Source organism: Cervus elaphus, chromosome 12, assembly GCF_910594005.1.
Source record: "Cervus elaphus chromosome 12, mCerEla1.1, whole genome shotgun sequence".
Taxonomy (NCBI): Eukaryota; Metazoa; Chordata; class Mammalia; order Artiodactyla; family Cervidae; genus Cervus; species Cervus elaphus.
The window spans coordinates 70033700-70046421 of NC_057826.1; the positions used below are offsets into that span (position 1 = coordinate 70033700).

General features: G+C 37.1%; 1 long non-coding RNA gene and 1 other non-coding gene across 3 annotated transcripts in view; one reads left to right on the plus strand and one right to left on the minus strand.

The window, feature by feature from the left end:
• Nucleotides 1–12722, minus strand: part of LOC122705059 — a 129435-nt gene that overhangs the window by 87319 nt on the left and 29394 nt on the right. The window lies entirely within an intron of this gene.
• On the plus strand, nucleotides 8847–8918 carry TRNAC-ACA. The gene has a single exon. It is a non-coding gene; the product is annotated as a tRNA-Cys (tRNA).

Consider the following 12722-nt stretch of genomic DNA (forward strand, 5'->3'; position numbering starts at 1 on the left):
CATCAAGGGAATCCTTGCCTGACAGAAAGTAATTTAGGATCTATTAAATATGATTACTTGGCCTTGAAAATGATGGATATTGGACAGAATTATAGAATCACTTTACAAAAGAAAGGTCTCTTTTACATCCTTTCTTGTGGAGCCTAAAATGAAGCCTAGGGAAATCCCTCGGAGGGGTTGTGGCATTTATAGGTTAGGTTTATGAAAAAGGGAATTGATATTCATATTAAAAACTGTAAAAATTGAGCAAGGTGAAGATAGTGAGCATGCAGACAGCTGTGACGTGTGTCTGAAGGGTGAGTGGCACGTTGCCCAACTGATTTACTTGCTTTAATTATATTAGCAATGTGAAAGACGACATGATTCGAAACAAGCTTTCTGGGTTTTTCATTCAAGTACTAGCCCCAAGTGACTACTTTTTATGGTCCTCCCAATTTCCAATTACTCAAATGTTCATAGCTGAAATACTTAAGAGTTCATTGCTGGGTTTGCTTTGGAGGTGGCCTGTGCTTGAGTTTTTATTTAATTACATTTTGTTCTTGGTTATAAAAGTAATATATGGTCACTGAAAAAATTACAGAACATAAAAAACTGCAAAAAACAAATTAAAATCACTAATAATTCTGCCACCCAGAGATTATCATTAACATTTTGCTGTATACCTACTATACTTTTCTTTAATATATATGTATATATCTGTATTATTTTTATTACTTGATACAATGTCATATATACAATTTTCTAAAACTTTTAACAATATTATAACATGATCATACTCCCATATTATGAGGTATTTGGTGATTATAAACTGTTCATTATATATATATATGTACTATTAATTTTTAAACTGATATGCAACTGAGGAAGATTTAGAATATCTATTTACAATTCTTAACCATAATCAGATAACTTTTTCCACACATCCCTAGTTATTTCCTTAGGATACATTTCTAGAAAACTCACTATGTCCAAAAGTTTTCAAAATATTCAACTGTTTTTACCTATGGCTGAATTGCAAATTTTTTCTATCATTCAAAGTCTACATTACAGTTTTCTTTCTTTCTTTTTTTTTTTAACCAATTCTGACTGTTTATCTTACAAGGACCAAAACAATGGAAGAAGCAGACAGAATTGAAATTACCACCATTTGAACTTCTGGTTGGCAGTGAATTTTATATTAGGAATACTGTGGGAGCGGTATTGTAAATTAATTTTAAATTATCTCAAAAAAACAAGGAAGCAGGAAGGGGGAATGGGGAATTATTGTTTAATGGGTACAAAGTTTCAGCTTTGCAAGATGACAAGAGCTCTGGACATGGATGACGCTGATGGTTACACAACAGTATGAATGCATTAGTACAACTGAACTGTACACTTAAAAATGTTCAGAATAAATTTTATGTTACATGTATTTTACCACAGAAAAAATGGGGGGAAAATGAAGAAGAAAATGGGGAAAAAAATCTCTATTCAATACTACTTGTGTCGTAGAGAAGCACATTTGGGAAAAAAAAGGCTCCCCATATTCATGATATTTTCCTGATGTTAAAGGAGAAGTCATAACCATAACAAACATGTATATGGCACTTTACAGTTTATAAGTGCTTTACAGCTTACAAGCACACATAATTTCATTGCCATAACAATCTTGTGAAATACTTGACTATTCTCATTTTGTATATGAGAACTCTGAGACTAATGTAAAATAACTGTCCAAGATGCTATGATTGGCAAAGAGTAGAAGGAAGACATCATCCCAGGGCCCCAGTTCCTTGCCCAATGAAGCACAGTACAGCAGTGAAGCTCCTGAGCAGGCAAAACCACCAAGTATTTTCATTTGACAAGTCAAACATATCATACATAAACTGAAAAGGGCAAGTATTTAAACTGCACTCAAAGAAAGGATTTAGTTCAGGAAACAACTTATTTTTGAAATAGCTTTGAATAGTTTAATAAAATACTGATTTCACTAATATCAATAATAACACTACACTGATTATTTTGTGCTTTTTTCACTTTCAAATATTGATTTAATTTTTTTAATTGTCCCTCTATAGTATATTTATCATCCTAAAGGGGGGAGCATGCAAGGTGACCAGTTATCAGTGTGGCCAGGCAAAGTTGCAGAGACAAAAATTGTGAAATTTACAACAATTTAGCTCTCTTCATTGCCTCTTATCCTATTAAAATACAAAGAGAAAAGTTACACATTTTCAAATTAAATATTAGCACAAAGATACACTTTTCAAATGTAGATATTTCCCTTGTTCCTCAAGACTTATTAATATACTTTTGGATGCAGGATCTGATCAAAGATTAAAAATTGTTATTGGCTCTTATTTCTATTCAATATCATCTTTATTTGTAACAGATGATTTCTCCAACTTTTCAATATCTCCTAAGAGTTTTGTGTTTGGATGATTTCCAAATAATTTAATCTGACAGGCAGATTTTTTGGTAAACAGAAATCTGGTCTGTGAGGTTTATTTTGTCTGTCAGCCCATTTATCTTAGGATTTTTCCAAACATAAATTTATTCCATTTATCTTTGGAATTATAAGCATCGTAGATATCATGAATATTTCTTGTTCTCATATATGACTAACCACATGCATTCGATACCCTTTACTGTCAACCAGCTATGTGCCCAGTACTGCAAAAATAAAGACATAGTTCCACGGAACTCACACCATATTAATAAATAGAGAAACTAATGCATACAAAAATTATTATAATATAATGAAATAAAAAAGTGCAATACTAGAACATTGTATACATACTCTGGATGTCATAAAAGTATGATTTTTGCCTCTGAATAAGCTTCGCAGAAGAATCATCTGAATCAGAACTAAAAGATTTTATGAAAAGGTTTTCATAAGGAAAGGGATGGGAAAGTTCATACTCATATATTACTTTGTCCCTTGCCTTATGATTACATATTTTTCTTCAATGAATAGTCTGGAGCCACATGCTATCAGTCAATCTGACTGTAACATTAAAAACATCTTTAGATTTCATAGCCAATTCATCATTCTTTTGCACAGTCTTCATTCTCTTTAAATTCACTAAACTGTCTATCATTTTCTACTGTGCCTGCGATTGAGCAGACTGAAAAGAATTTATTGTTGATCAATAAATATTAAGCTTAACCATTAACTTCTTGATTCATTTACAACTGCATTTGTAGTGTCAGGATGCCCAGCTCCCAGGGATGCCATTCACGTGAACACTATCTGTGGGCTGGGCAGTCTTCTGCACATCTCTCTGATCTAAAGCATTTATCTCCATCTTCCTTGTACACAGTACTATTCTAACTACTGCATTTTCCTTTCCAGATGAACTATACATACAGCAGAATTTTAAGAAAACAAAAATTGCAGCCGATTATTTATACCGACTACTTCTCTAGTTAGTTTGGTTAAACCAGATAATTTGGATAAAAATTTTTAGAACAACAGTAATGACTTTCTAAAATATTATATCATCATTTGGCCTAATCTCTTATTGGTATTGATGGAACACGGATCACTGGACAATGTAATCTCCATTGTGCAGTGAGTATTGATGGTTTCTACTCAATTGATATACACCAGATTTATTCAGAAATCATACTAGCTTTGAGATTCCTGATCAACTCTGCTGAGTATTCTCAACCATTAATTGAATTTTGAAAAGGAATCTCAGATATCTCTAACTTCTTTATTGATGGTCAATCTGGTCATAAATGGTCTACTGTATAGAATTCTAAATGGCATCTACCTTAGTTGTTCTTTGCTAACAAATATTTCAGGTTATTTTAACCTATAGCTGTTTTTTTTTTTTTACATATTTGAAATAAATGGGTAATAGAACAATACTTAGATGCTTCGTCTGAACAAACTTGTTTCATTTTATAAAGTTTTATTTTAAATTCCATGGACAGAAGAACCTGGCAGGCTACACAGTCCATGGAGCCCCAGTAAGTTGGATACAACTGAGTGACTGAACACATAGACTCTTCCATGCCTCTCAGTTCAGATCAGGCGCCCAGTCGTGTCTGACTCTTTGCGACCCCATGGACTGCAGCACACCAGGTGTCCCTGTCCATTGCCAACTCCTGGAGCTTACTCAAACTCATGCCCATCAAGTTGATGATGCCATCCAACCATCTCATCCTCTGTCCTCCCCTTCTCCTCCTGCCTTCAACCTTTCCCAGCATCAGGGTCTTTTCAAATGAGTCAGTTCTTCACAGTAAATGGCCAAAGTATCAGAGTTTCATTGCCAGCATCAGTCCTGCCAAAGAATATTCAGGACTGATTTCCTTTAGAACTCACTGGTTGGATCTCCTTGCAGTCCAAGGGACTCTCAAGAGTCTTCTCCAACACCACAGTTCAAAAGCATCAATTCTCTGGCACTCAGCTTTCTTTATAGTCCAACTCTCGCATTCATATATGACTACTGGAAAAATTATAGCTTTGACTAGACGGACCTTTGTCAGCAAAGTAATGTCTCTGCTTTTTAATATGCTGTCTAGGTTGGTCATAGCTTTTATTCCAAGGACCAAGTATTGTTTAATTTCATGGCTGCAGTCACCATCTGCAGTGATTCTAGAGCCCAAGAAAATTAAAGTCTGTCACTGGTTCCATTGTTTCCCCATCTATTTCCCGTGAAGTAATGGGACCAGATTGCATGATCTTGGTTTTTCGAATGTTGAGTTTTAAGCCAGCTTTTCCACTCTCCTCTTTCACTTTCATCAAGAGGCTCTTTAGTTCCTTTTCGCTTTCTCCCATAAGGGTGGTGTTATCTGCATCTGAGGTTATTGTTATTCCTCCCAGAAATCTCCACATCTCTCAGTAAATGCCAAATCTCACCTCAGTAGCCTCTTCTTTTCAGATGTTTCTCTAACAGTGAATGGACTTTTACTAAATCTCTTACCTAATTATAACAAAAGCTAAATAACTCTTTTTGAGCAATCAAAATATAGTGTCCCAAACACATAAGCATACTATCTCATTTAATCATCATTGCGACAAACAAAAACAATGGCATGATCTCTGTTCGTTTCCAAGGCAAACCATTCAATATCAAGGTAATCCAAGGCTATGCCCCGACCAGTAATGTTGAAGAAGCTGAAGTTGAACAGTTCTATGAAGACCTACAAAACCTTTTAGAACTAACACCCAAAAAAGATGTCCTTTTCATTATAGGGGACTGGAATGTAAAAGTAGGAAGTCAAGAAACACCTGGAATAACAGGCAAATTTGGCCTTGGAGTATGGAATGAAGCAGGGCAAAGGCTAACAGAGTTTGCCAAGATAACGCACTAGTCATAGCAAACACCCTCTTCCAACAACACAAGAGAAGACTCTACACATGGACATCACCAGATGGTCAACACTGAAATCACACTGATTATATTCTTTGCAGCCAAAGATGGAGAAGCTCTATACAGTCAGCAAAAACAAAACCGGGAGCTGACTGTGGCTCAGATTATGAACTCCTTATGGTCAAATTCAGACTTAAACTGAAGAAAGTGGGAAAACCACTAGATCATTCAGGTATGACCTAAATCAAATCCCTTATGACTATACAGTGGAAGTGAGAAATAGATTTAAGGGACTAGATCTGATAGACAGAGTGCCTGATGAACTGTGGACAGAGGTTCGTGACATTGTACAGGAGACAGGGATCAAGACCATCCTCAAGAAAAGGAAATTCAAAAAAGCAAAATGGCTGTCCGAGGAGGCCGTACAAATAGCTGTAAAAAGAAGGGAAGCAAAAGCAAATAGAAAAGGAAAGATATACCATTTGAATGCAGAGTTCCAAAGAATAGCAAGGAGAGATAAGAAAGTGTTCCTCAGTGATCAGTGCAAAGAAATAGAGGAAAACAATAGAATGGGAAAGACTAGAGATCTCTTCAAGAAAATTAAGAGATACCGAGGCAACATTTCAGGCAAAGATGGGCTCAATAAAGGACAGAAATGGTATGGACCCAATAGAAGCAGAAGATGTTAAGAATACGTGGCAAGAATACACAAAAGAACTATACAAAAAAGATCTTCATGACCCAGATAATCACAATGGTGTGATCACTCACCTAGAGCCAGACATCCTGGAATGTGAAGTCAAGTGGGCCTTAGAAAGCATCAGTACAAACAAAACTAGTGGATGTGATGGAATTCCAGTTGAGCTATTTCAAATCCTGTAAGATGATGCTGTGAAAGTGCTGCACTCAACATGCCAGCAAATTTGGAAAACTCAGCAGTGTCCACAGGACTGGAAAAGGTCAGTTTTCATTCCAATTCCAAAGAAAGGCAATGCCAAAGAATGCTCAAACTTCCGCACAATTGTGCTCATCTCACATGCTGGTGAAGTAATGCTCAAAATTCTCCAAGCCAGGCTTCAGCAATATGTGAACCATGAACTTCCAGATGTTCAAGCTGGTTTTAGAAAAGGCAGAAGAACCAGAGATTAAATTGCCAACATCCTCTGGATCATTGAATAAGCAAGAAACTTCCAGAAAAACATCTATTTCTGCTTTATTGACTATGCCAAAGCCTTTGACTGTGTGGATCACAATAAACTGGAAAATTCTGGAAGAGATGGGAATACCAGACCACCTGACCTGCCTCTTGAGAAATCTGTATGCAGGTCTGGGAGCAACAATTAGAACTGGACATGGAGCACAGACTGGTTCCAAATAGGAAAAGGAGTATGTCAAGGCTATATATTGTCACCCTGCTTATTTAACTTTTATGCAGAGTACATCATGAGAAACGCTGGACTGTTGAGGCACAAGCTGGAATCAAGATTGCCGGGAGAAATATCAATAACCTCAGGTACACAGATGACACAACCCTTATGGCAGAAAGTGAAGAAGAACTAAAGAGCCTCTTGATGGAAGTGAAAGAGGAGAGTGAAAAAGTTGGCTTAAAGCTCAACATTCAGAAAACTAAGATCATGGCATCCAGTCCCATCACTTCATGGCAAATAGATGGGGAAACAGTGGAAACAGTAGCTGACTTTATTTTGGGGGGCTCCAAAATCACTGCAAATGGTGACTGCAGCCCTGAAATTAAAAGACGCTTACTCCTTGGAAGGAAAATTATGACCAACCTAGACAGCATATTAAAAAGCAGAGACATAACTTTGTCAACAAAGGTCCGTCTAGTCAAGGCTATGTTTTACCAGTAGTCATGTATGGATGTGAGAGTTGGACTACAAAGAAAGCTGAGTGCTGAAGAATTGCTGCTTTTGAACTGTGGTGTTGGAGAAGACTCTTGAGAGTCCCTTGGACTGCAAGGAGATCCAACCAGTCCATCCTAAAGGAGATCAGTCCTGGGTGTTCATTGGTAGGACTGTTGTTGAAGCTGAAACTCCAATTCTTTGGCCACCTGATGCAAAGATCTGACTCATTTGAAAAGACCCTGATGCTGGGAAAGATTGAGGGCAGGAGGAGAAGGGGCTGACAGAGGACGAGATGGCTGGATGGCATCACCTACTTGGTGGACATAGGTTTGAATAAACTCCAGGAGCTGGTGATGGACAGCGAGGCCTAGTGTGCTGCGGTTCATGGGGTCGCAAAGAGTTGGACACGACTGAGCGACTCAACTGAAATGAATCATCATTGCAATTCTATGAGGCAACTACTATCAATAGGCCATTTTACAAATGAGTAAATTTATACTGAGGCACAAAGAGGTCAAGTGACAGCTTGAGGTTGCACAACCAATAAGTGGTAAAGAGTGTATTAAAGTCAGATTTTTTGAGAGATGACTGATATTCTGCAAGGAAAAAACATGCTAGTCTTATAAAACAAAGAGAAAATTAAAGTTTTCCTTCTGCCACATGAGGATCATATTGGACTTTTTCCTAAAAGATTAGTTTAGAAAGAAGGAGATGCACCATAAAATTATTCATACTAAATTCTGGAGAAAAATATTCCCCCAGGCAGTGACCTTTATTACTAAGAGTGGATTTGGAAGCCAACTTTTATAGCTCTGTTAAAAACTGCTAAACCCAGGCAGTTATATAATAGAAATGCTGACATGACCTTAATTCCAGAGGTGCAAAGGGTATAATTGAATTTAAGAACAATGTATCTCCTCCATTAAGTCATTAAATAGATAGTAATAATCTGACACATTTGGTAAGTACTACATGAATGTGGTTAACAATGGTATTCAAATAAAATGTGCTTGCATTATTAGCTACTGTATTTTGCTTGTATTTGCCAAATATTATACTAAATTACAATATAGTCATTTAGAAAATATTACAGCAATGTATTTTAAATATTCCAGAACCTGATGCCAACACAGAGAAAAGAAATGTTAGATTATACAGGATATTGCCAAGTGCCTATGTGCAATTTAGATAAGTTATATTTACTATTCACAGAATTAAACTGAAGCAGAACTACATTCTTCTGACCCAAACTTCCGGAGTTGCACCAGTGGTGTAGTGCACCTGGTTCAAGAGCATAGATAAGGATGCCAACTAAATGCCGAAACCAGAACATTCCTCCACACAGATGCATATTTTGCTTTTTTGAGGAAAAAAAATCTAGATGTTTGGTATCATGCAACTAAATGCATAAATCCAAATGAATCATAAGTTAAACACACATTCAGGGAATATAATCAATGTAGACAGTAACTTGGGCTCATTCTAGCATAAACAAAATAAAGCCAAAACCCCATTCTTCTTTCATAAAAGCAGAGCTAGAGACCTGGATTTTCAATTTATACTGGTAAAAATCTTCATTTAATCTGACTGTTTCCAGGACCAATAATGAAGTGTACTAATCATGGCAGTGCAACGGAGAATCTAGGAGTGCAAAATATAATTATTTTAACTACATAGGACTTCCCTGGTGGCTCAGATGGTAAAGCGTCTGCCTACAATGCAGGAGACCCAGGTTCAATTCTTGGGTAGGGAAGATCTCCTGGAGAACAAAATGGCAACCCACTCCAGTATTCTTGCCTGGAAAAATCCCAAGGACAGAGAAACCTGGTAGGCTACAGTCCATGGGGTCGCAAAGAGTCGGACATGACTGAGTGACTTCACTTCACACTTCTGTGTGTTTTATTTCCTTACATAAATGCTAATATAGCAAATAACAGTTAATAAATAAGACTATATCTAATTGATTTGCCAGGTAAACAGTTGGGTCACAATAACTGCAAATGTTTTCAAAAGTCTTATTTTAGGTTTATATAGGGCAGCAAGCCACAAAAACACATATGGATATATGTGTTAATGTAGGAGATATATGGGCTTCCCTGGTGGCTTAGACAGTAAAGAATCCACCTGCAATGCGGGAGACCTGGGTTCGATCCCTGGGTTGGGAAGATCCCCTGGAGTAGGGCATGGCAATCCACTCCAGTATTCTTACCTGGAGAATCCCCATGGACAGAGGAGCCTGGCAGGCTACAGTGTGGTCTCGCAAAGAGTTGGACATGACTGAGAGACTAAGTGCACACACAAGAGACATATAAAATACAGTGATGTAAAAATTGAAAATGTCACATCACTGCCATAGTAAAATAGTTTTTAAAAAACCAAGGATTTAAATTAAGTATATTGCCTATAACTGACTCACTATGATAGGTGATCACAAAAATGGCTCCAAGTTTTCCCACTTCTTACAATGTATCTATATAGCTCCTCCCATTACAATGTGACATTTATTTGTCCCATGCTCTTACTCCTTGAATTAGGCTGTCTTGCAACTTGCTTTGGCCTCTACAATGTGGTGGCAATGATTAGGTGCCATATTTAGCTGAGGTCATAATTGGTATTATGCATGCCCCCTGACTTGCTCTCTTCCTTTGCCATGAGAACAATTCTGGCCTGGCCTGCTAAATAACAAGAGGCCATGGGAAAGAGAGCCAAACTGTCCCAGCTGGGGCCATACTAGACCAGCCAGCCTCCTGCTGACCCACCAGCTGATCACAGACGCACAAGCAAGCCCAAGAACAGCTGAACCTGGCACGGAAAAGCAGCTCCCACCCAGCTGATTTGTAGTCTGATGAGAAACAATACAGTAAATGGTTGTTTTAAGCCTATACATTTTGAGGTGGCTTCTTATGCAGAAACAGATAACTTGATACAATTATCATCAGACAATATTTTTATAGCAAAACAATACAAATACCACAGTCATCTCCAAATATTTATGATCCCCGAATTTATATAAATTGTATATAAATACATTTAATACTTTTAATGCACTGTCACAGACTTGGCCCATGCTACAAGTAAGACAAATAGGATCATTCTCATTTTAAAGATGAGAATATTGAGCCAGAAAAAGTAAATCATGTGGCCAGCTGTTAAGGAAAAGAGTGAGGGTAACATAGATAAAAGAGTAGAATCGAGTACTTTCCTCTATAAGTCCATATCAATTTCCAATAATCTGTATGATCTTCACTGGCTTCACTGTGAGTTTTGACTTAAGGATTAAAAATATCAGCAGTCTGGTACCCCGGCTAATATGGTAAGCTATAGCTTCACCATTAGGAGAACTAGGATATCACTGACTCCAACAAACCCACTAAAATGAAAAATGAGAAGATGCAAAAAAAAAACTTACAAATAATTTAATATTAACTGTTGTTTTTGTCTTAGGCTTCTGTGTGCCTACCCTTCATTCAGAATATCTTAGGCATCTGTGGTGCTTACCCTTCACTCAGAAGAAAAAGGAGCAAGAGGAAAATTCACCTCTTACTTTGGTGTCAATCTTTGGACTACTTAATAAACCAGTTAAATTAAAGATTCAGAATGTACCAATCTTTACACTGAGATAACCACTGAGCAATCAATGATAATTAAAAAAATCAATTGGTCTTCTGTAGTAATTAAATTTGTCCACTTAGATATAATTGATATTGTTCACAACTAATTATCCAAGTAAAGGCTCTGAGGGACTTTTAGAGACTAAAGGATTGAGCCAAAGATTCTTCCTAATTTGAAATTAGACTGAATGCCATGTTTTCTCAAAAACTGATTAAGTCTTCCCTAGAAACACAGTATTGAACAAACTCAAATACAGTGAGGAAATCGGTATTTCATTAGGAGGAGTTTAGCATACTCTCTAGCACTCCCTGTGTGACCATGGGCTAATCACTTAACCCCGGTGTTTTACTGCCCTCATTTTTAAAACCGAGATAATAACAGAACCTACCTCATGGAGTTGTTGGAAGCATTAAATTATGACTAGTAAAATGTTTAGAATAGTAAGCACTGTGTTAGTATCATTTTTAGTACTGTCATGTGGAAGATTTTTTTTAGAAAGAATGGTAAGAAAGTCGCCAAGCATAAGTTTATTCCATTGTATTCTCGCTTGCACCTCGTTCCTACAGGCATTTTACATTCAAGGGTTACTACTGCCCTTTCCCATATTACAAGATATGTTGTTTCCCATATTAAAAGATAAGTTGTTCTTCTTGGGATACAAGATAGGGAAATAGGAAGTTCACACTTGCTGTGTGGCATATCTGATTACAAGTTATTAAGCTAACCTTCCCTTCCCTCTTCTAAGCAATTCATTTCTTAGCACCGGAGGGGAGGAATAATAATAAAACATGGATGATCTTATCACTGATGCTTAGCATTTGTATATTCACTTAAAAAGGTGGCAGAGCAATTTACTGCAGCCCTCAGGCAGCCTAAATGACATGTTAGCAAGTTATATAGATATGCTATTACCTATTTATTCTGATATTCAATGCAAAAATGTCAGGAGATCCCTACTTAAGTACATTAAATTACTGACTCCTAGGGCAGGAAAGTACAGCAGAAGCCATTAGCTATTGAACCCAGCCTCCAGATAAGAATCTATGGCCCATATAGATGCAAACCTTTCCAAGTTCTAGAGAAAGCTATTAAACTCTCTTCTATATTCTGATCCTCATTCTTCCAGGAAATTCTTTTTAAGGTACTCTGGCTTCAGCTTAAGTACACGCACATTTGTCCTGTCACCTGACGGAATGAAAAGAGCTGGTGAGTCTTCTGACCCATCAGCATTTTCTTGAATTCTCTCCTTCATCCCAGACCTGTTATTTCCAGTACCAGCAAGACAGCTTTATCTGAATGCCATCCATTTATCCTATAACCTGTCTTCTCACCTGAGATTACATTTAAAATTCCCTGTGCACTCTGATTCTGAAAATGCAGGAATCATGACTTGAGCTGCAGTCCAGATATGCCTTCTCCAAACTTCTGCAATAGCCATCAGTCAAATAAGGGTTAAGGAAAAAGAATAGCCGCAAGGTTAGACCCTTCTCTACTGTTAGTGCCAATAGTGGGTTAAACTCTCTGGCCAAGGATCAGAACTTGAGCCAGAAGTCCAGCATCAACAGATCTTAACAGCATGGTTCATGGCACCTTGGAGCCCGTAAGTAAATGTAGAATTGAAAACAAGTAGATGTGAGTGAGATACAATAAAAAGCTCTTGGGCTTCTAAGCATATTTCTTAATTAAGAAATTCTGGCATTAAACAACTGGAAACAACCTGATGTTTCATGTAAGGAAAAATCAGAATTTTATTTTTTATATTAAGAAAGCTTTATAAAGCATCAGTTTCAGAATGGCCAACTGAGCACATGTATCTACCTCCATTTCTTTCCACCGTCATTAAAATTCCTATTTATTAATACACATTGGACTAGAAAACAAAAAAAGGATCCAGCGTCAAAGCACGTTTCAAAAAATGTTAGAGGAAAAAAGTAGGACCAATAGA